Source organism: Lissotriton helveticus, unplaced genomic scaffold (assembly GCF_964261635.1).
Source record: "Lissotriton helveticus unplaced genomic scaffold, aLisHel1.1 SCAFFOLD_754, whole genome shotgun sequence".
NCBI classification, from domain to species: domain Eukaryota; kingdom Metazoa; phylum Chordata; class Amphibia; order Caudata; family Salamandridae; genus Lissotriton; species Lissotriton helveticus.
This window is the reverse complement of record NW_027611989.1, coordinates 322,463-329,671: the sequence shown is the minus strand read 5'-3', so window position 1 is coordinate 329,671 and position 7,209 is coordinate 322,463. Positions and strand designations below refer to the sequence as shown.

At 46.2% G+C, this 7,209-nt stretch overlaps 1 protein-coding gene across 2 annotated transcripts in view; it reads left to right on the top strand.

The window, feature by feature from the left end:
- The first annotated feature begins 3,759 nt into the window (after positions 1-3,759).
- The window catches only part of LOC144807490 (rho GTPase-activating protein 11A-like), a 138,558-nt gene continuing 135,108 nt past the window's right edge, over positions 3,760-7,209 (top strand). For both annotated transcript variants that reach the window (XM_078673129.1, XM_078673128.1), the window contains exon 1: positions 3,760-3,852. The gene's annotated coding sequence lies outside the window, so the exon portion shown is untranslated. The remainder of the gene's footprint in view (positions 3,853-7,209) is intronic.

The following is a 7,209-nucleotide window of genomic DNA, read 5'->3' as shown; positions in this document are numbered from 1 at the left end:
CTCAGGTTGGGCAGGCTTTGTTAAGAAATCTGTTTGCACAGTAATGGTGTTGTCTTTTTCTCCACCGCCGGTTAGATTGTTGGGATGGGCTTGCCATTCCAGTCACTAGATTATGACTATACACCGAGATCCCTTTCTACAGAAGGAGTAGTTGCTTACCTGTAACTCCAGTTCTGTAGTAGGGGTATCTATTATAGTCATAAGCGCCCGCCCTCCTCCCCGGTGGATAAAATGGTACTGTATGGTATGCTACAGGCCTTTCGTTATACGCCTTCAAAAAGAACTGAAAGTAAAAGGAGTTTGCTGTGCATCATGGGATACCGAGGGTCTCTGGAGAGTTCCTAAAGGCACGGTATCCCTTTTCCAGACATATAATGGCAGCCTATGGGGGCTTGTCTGTCCATCCATTCCGCTCTATCATTCCAAGGATTTTGTGAAGGGGAAGTTTCTCTATGTGTGAAACTTAACAGACTGTGTTAGATGTGATGTTGGTGGAATATCCTTTGCATTTCTAGTTGAAGTACTGGACAGTGTAGCCTTGTAGGTATAGGCTGCATTATTGTCTTTAATTTTCTCTCAAGTGTCTATGCATGTCTGCACTGAGGACAGCTTAAGAGATTATTTTTGATTGCTCCGGGGTCCACACACATGGGCGGGACTATTCACTAGATTATGACTATAACAGAGATACCCCTACTACAGAACTGGAGTTACAGGTAAGAAACTACTCCTTTCTTGTCGCTCCTATTGTCTCGTCTGCTTATTCTAAGTCTTTCTTTCCTCTTCCTGTTTTCGCCAACCAGCTTAGCTTTACCCCATTGTATGTGTGATGGCTTGTATCCTTCCACTGCTCACATTCAGGGAACTACTTTTTATTTAGGCAGTGAGTCACAAGGTTTAGGATTTGCATGTCCTTCATAGCTCACTCCGCTATATTGGAAGGATTACAATTTATGGGCTGCAAGTAACAGAAGGATCTATGTTAAAGACAGTAACCCATTTACCCAACTACATAAAATAAAAATCTGTCATCTTTGTTACATGATGTGCTTTGCAGAAGACCTATTAATCCTCTATGCTACTTTGATTCAAAACTCGAACTAGACAAAACGCAAACAAAACATGTTATCCCTCCGTTATCTTACCATTTTCATCATTTCTGAAGATTTACGGGCAGACAAAGATCTCTGTAGCAGGTTTTTAGTTTGAGTGCGGACTGAATAAAATCACTTGCTGTATTCAATTTTCAGGGTGCATTTATATTATAAAGTAAGAGAGGACGTTGGAGGTTGGGGAAGACTTGGAAATGTGTAAGGGATGCAAGTAATTCCTAACTGAGGAAGGTGGGCCTTAACAGTTTTCAAGGCAGAAGGCATGGAAACGATACTAGGTAGAGAAGCAGGGCGTTGGATGGAAGTGCGAAGGTAGAAGGTTAGTGAGTGAGCACGGAAGAGAGTTCTTCAGAGAGGAGGTGAAGGTTGGCATTTCTTGGAGAATCGAAGGAACCAGTCATTTTATTTTTGGTCAAATAGTACACCAGCATGTAAGGCACAAAGGTTAAATGGGTTTGCAAGCCCTGCCAGTGCCATCCAGTGTTTAATTGCAGTCGTTGGGTGTAATTTCTAGGCAGTAGACCAGATGACCTAGGACTAAATCTCCTGCATATGAGAGTTAAATGTGGCTAGGGGTGAGCAGCAAAAGGCTGAAGGAACAGTTTCGTTTGTGTTAAGATTGGGAAACCAAACTGTAGAGGACTAGAGTGGAGATTGTCTGTTAAAGACTACCCACTCTAGGACTTTAGAGAAAACGGCAGCTGAGACCGGGTGGTGCTTGAAAGAGAGGATCGCCTGTGTTTTTATTTTAGTTTTTCCCCCTCCTTCATTACAGGAGTGGTGTTATGTACTGTGTGTATTGGCGCATTTCAAGTTTATACCTAGGGTTAGAGACCACTTAGATTAAGATAACAGCATGCGGGCACAATGGGTCATAGGAGGGATTAGCAGGTTAATTTAAAGGATTAACACGTCGGGATAAAGTAAGAAGGAAGGTAACGTGCGTTGAGCCTTATGGGGAAGCCTGCGAAGGGAGCAAGAGGGGCTAAGCAAGGTGCAAGTGCGGCTTAAAGGGTATAGATGTTAATGTGAAAGTAACCGGAGGATCAAATGGAATTTGTCCTGGAAGGGGGAAGAGTGTTTTTTTTTTCTTTTAAGTGCCTTAGATGAGCACTGACTAATGTGAATAAGTCCTGGCGGCAGCGGGCTGCGGCTGCATTGAGGGAGCTGAGCACATATAGGTATATTTTCCTCTGGACCCCATGCACGCCCAGTATATTGCATCTGAACCATGTCTTTTTTATTGATATGCAATACTTTGTTATTGCAATACACATTCTTCGTGCTGATTTTTAAAAAACAAACGTGCTAAATCTCACAATGACGTTTAGAGTTTGAACTTACTGATTTGCATCCTAGTTAAAAATTCTATATATGAAAGCACCGCTTATTTACTAAGGCTGCACCACTGGAGCTTCAAAAAGAGCTCGCGTTCGTTGGCTGTCAGCTCTAGAAACCAAATGTTTGTCTCCTTGATAAATAAACGTATGTAGTACAAATCTCAGCTGTGCAGTCTTAGCCGCATGGAATTTCAACAAACGTGTTTCCCAGTCTTCATGTGCAAAGTTCAGCAGCTCTCATCATCTTCCAGATCACCAGATATAATCTATTTGGAGCCAATCAGCCTTTCTTTCTTCTGATGACTCTTTTGAAATGCTTACAGTAGATATAGCTTATGGTGTCCCCTGTTGCAAAGCTATAGAACTGGAACTCTCTATACCTAATAATGCTTGAATTATGCACATATGAGACGTCTGTTAGGAAAAAGGTGTCCATACCTTGTGCATAACTGCCCCGGTGGTTTGTGTAGGCTTTTAGTTTTTGTTTACTTTAGGCTTCGGTGTATAGTCCAAAACAATTGACCTTTCAGCCCTCTCCATGCCTCCCCCACCCCCATATCCTTCACACACAGCAGTAAGTAGAAGGAAGTTGCCAACGCTGTCCACATCCATGTGCTTTAGAACTGCAAAATCAAATTCAGCTTTTATCTGTAAGGAAACCTTTGAGGACCGTCTCTTCTCTCATTCAGCCACCAGTGAGTGGAGTTTTTAGACTTACAAAGCGCTTGTGACCATGGATGGGTTTCAGTGCAGCATGCGTTTTACCATAATATGACATAAACATTCTTGCTAGAATTTTCCATCATGAATTGCATATCTGCAAGAAGAGTAACATTTGGCTTCTTACTCACAGGTGACCTAGTCCGGATAATGTACGCCATACAGTCCTGCAGCTGAGACCAGGACAAATATTACTTTGAATTGCCTTAAACTACGACACTAGCTCTGATCTCTGTAGAGGTTCCTCACCTTTCTGAGCTGCTTCAAAACTCAAAGTACAACTCTTGATGCTAAAGGAGCTAAGACCATGCGCTTCAAATCGGACACCACTGCTAGTTGTTCTGTTCTGAGCAGTCTGTCATCTACTCGCTGTTTCTACTGTCTCAGTGTGTCGTGGTAGCCATTGCTTCTGTTGCCTAGTCTGATTTTGTGCATAAGTCTGTTTCTTGTGTCTTTAATTAATCTTCGGCCATCTGTAGAAAGCGCTGTCCCTTACTATTGGTGTGCGGATTATGTATGATCTTACAACTACTCTGAACATGCAGTGTCCTGACAAATGTAACCATTATGTTCTTTTCCTTAGCTTTGTTGTTGCCGCGTGCAAACATTTGGAACTCCATGCCAGCACAGAGGGACTTTTTAGAAAATCTGGTTCTGTTGTTCGGCTGAAGGCATTGAAGGTATGTAGATAGGTGGGGTTATTAGCAATATTACGTGGAAGTAGTTTATAGAGCAGAGGTTAATTCATTGGCTTATATGGGTTTCATCAACCTGTGTCCATGATTTTCCGCTCGTATGGGCTCTATGCTTGCCTTGAGCAAATATCAGGGTACTCCATTGTGAAGCCAGTCTGGCACATTTATAAAAAAAAAAGGGGAATACTCCTTGTTGACATTGCAAATGTTAATTATGTGAATTATGATGTAGCTGCATTTAAAAAAAAAACATTTTTATTATTTTCAGCACCTGAAAACAAGTACAGAGCAAGCATGTCACTGTCAGGCAAAAGGCCTCACGTCCCCCACCACACCCCCCCCACACGTTCGAACAAAATTTAGGTTCTCCCTAGCAATAATCAAACACATATGTATTAATAACCGAACAATACTTTCGTAGTGCATAGCACCTTGGGCTCGAACAGCTCTTCCTTGTGGACACATCGTAGTTACACACAAACAGCAATTCTCATAGTCCTCCATCCAAACCATGGTAACGCCTCCACTTGCACCATACTCTACGAAATTTCTTCGGGCACCCTCTCGTCCTATACATGACCCTTTCGGTCGCCATGTACAAATCCATTCCCCTCCTCCATTCACCTAATTGGGGTGTATCCGGTGCCCCCCATTTCCTGGCTATGTCCCTCTTGGCCACCACCAGCGCTAGGGCTAAAAAGATCAGCAGTGGATGGGCCAGGTCCACATCATTCGTCATCCCCAGGAGAATGAGCTTCGGGTCCAACGGGATATCCACCTCTAGTAACTCACCCAGTTCAGCGGTGACCTCCCCCCAATAGGTTTGTATATGTGGGCACGACCACACTGTGTGTAAGAAATCACCATTCGCCATTCCACTTCGCAGACAGCTAGGGTCAGACACTCTCCCCATCTTAAAGAGCCGCAGTCTGTCGAAGTACACGCTGTGTAGGATCTTAAATTGTATCAGGCGGAGTCGCGATTTAATCGCTACCTCCCTAGGGTGCATTAATACTACCCCCCAGTCTATATCATCCATCTCTCCCACTTCTTTCTCCCAAACGGCCCGTAGTCCAGTCAGCCTATCTGGTTTATTATTCATGATTGACTTGTATGTCAGGGAGACAGCCATTTCCGGGATCTTTTCCTGTAACAGGCGGCCTTCCAGAGGGGCGTATTCAGGGAGTGTCTCCTGTAATGTCCTTTCCGCCCGCCACGCATGTCTGAGTTGTATATATTTGAAAAACTGTGAGCGGTGCAGCCCAAATTCAGCCTGTAGGAACTGAAATGACTTAGTCCCGCTCTTTACCACATCCCCCAGGGAGGAAATGCCTATGTCATCCCAACCTCGGAAGCCTCTCAGCTTACTAAGTTCTTTCAGCCATGAGCAGTCCCAGATCGGGGTCTGCCTCGTGGGTCTATGTGTCCATCCCGTAGCTTTCGTGGCCCTCTGCCATGCTCCCAATGTGAGTCTAGTGGCCGGTAACCGCCTGGCTCGTCCCTTCCCCTCATATATGTAGTGTAAGCAATTGTGCGTGCCCATAGTGCGTCTCTCTAGCGCGTAAGTAGGATGTGTGGCCGGTGCATGGACCCATTCATTGATGGGGGCCAGGTGTTCCGCCCAGTAATAGGCCTCCAGGTCAGGAAGCGAGATCCCCCCCATCATACTGGTTTCTCTGTAGGGTCGCCAGCGCAACCCTGGGGTGCTTCCCTACCCACAAGTAGGACCTCAGTTCCGCGTGCACCTCCTGGAAAACCTTGGGCTGCAGCTCAAAGTATTCATTTTGGAATGCATAGAGAAATCTCGGTAATGAGATCATTTTGAACATGGCTGCCCGTCCAAGAAGTGTCAGGGGAAGCAATTGCCATCTACTCGCATCCGTTTTAAAGTTACGAACAACACGGTTGATATTGCGGTCATATGAGACGGTCCTGTCCTTTGTGATAAATATCCCGAGGTATAGGAATCCCACGTTAGTCGTCTGCAATCTTTCAGGTAGCTCAGGCCACTCTGTCTGACCCCGGGGATCATAAAGTGTTGACTTATGCCAATTGATTTGGTATCCAGATCTGGCCCCATATTGATCCACTTCAGAGAAGAGCGCCGGTATGGTAGTCTCCGGCCTCGTCACATATACCAGCACGTCATCGGCATATAGGGACAGTTTCTCCTCCTGTAGCCCTGCCTGTCTCAGTTGGAAACCCGTCACCCTAGGGTTCTGCCTAATCGCGCATGCCACGACCTCGATAGATAAAGCAAACAGGAGGGGGGACAAGGGGCACCCCTGCCAGGTTCCCCTTTGTATGGGAAAGGTCCTGGACAACGTACCATTTACCCTGATTCGGGCACTAGGGCCTGAGTAGAGGAGGCGAACCTTGCGTCGAAACTTGGGTCCAAAACCCAGATGCTCCAGGACTCCCTCCAAGAAGGGCCAATGTACTGCATCAAACGCCTTTTCAGCGTCCAAAGACAGGAACCAATGGGGCTCCACCCTACCTTCCACTTCACAGAGCCAGTTATGTCTCCTACGGAGATTGTATCTAGTCGCCCTTTCCGGGATGAACCCTGTCTGGTCCATATGTACCAGAGGCGTTATGACTCGGCGCAATCGAAGAGCCAGTATCGTGGCATAGAGCTTTGCCTCAACATTCAGCAGGGAGATGGGGCGGTAAGACGCGCAGTCATCTGGAGGCTTCCCCGCCTTATGAATTGGGATAATCGTGGCCTGTCTGAGGTCCAAGGGTAATTGACCTTCCGTTTAGGCATCACGGAATAGGCCCAAAAGGAGTTTAGTCAAAAGGTCTGCCGTCTTCTTGAAGAACTCCGCGGGGAATCCATTGGGGCCTGGGGCTTTACCCGCTCGAAGTTTCGTGAGTGCTATCCGAACCTCTTCCACCGTAATATCGGCCTCTAAGTCCTCGCAGTCTGCCTCGTCAAGCTTTGGGATATCAATAGTAGCTATATAGTTCAATGCGTCCTCCTTGGTCCCCAGATCACGGGCCTCATAAAAAGTCCAATAGTAGGCAGCGAAAGCGTCTGCTATCTCAGCATCAGTACATGCCCATGCATTCGAGCACATCCTTACTCTGTCCACCCACCTCTCATCCCTCTCTTTTCTACTCAACCACGCCAAAAGCTTCCCGGACTTATCACCCACATCATAGATGCGGTGCAGGGTAGCCAGCGCCTGTGTCTTGGCCTCCCCGGTCACTAATTGTCGATATTGGGTTTGAACATCTACCAGTTGTCGCAAGGTCCCTTGGTCTTTAGTTCGGTGGAGGTCTGTCTCCAATTGCATTATCTGCGTTTCAAGCGCTAGGATCTCTGCCTGCCCCTTCTTC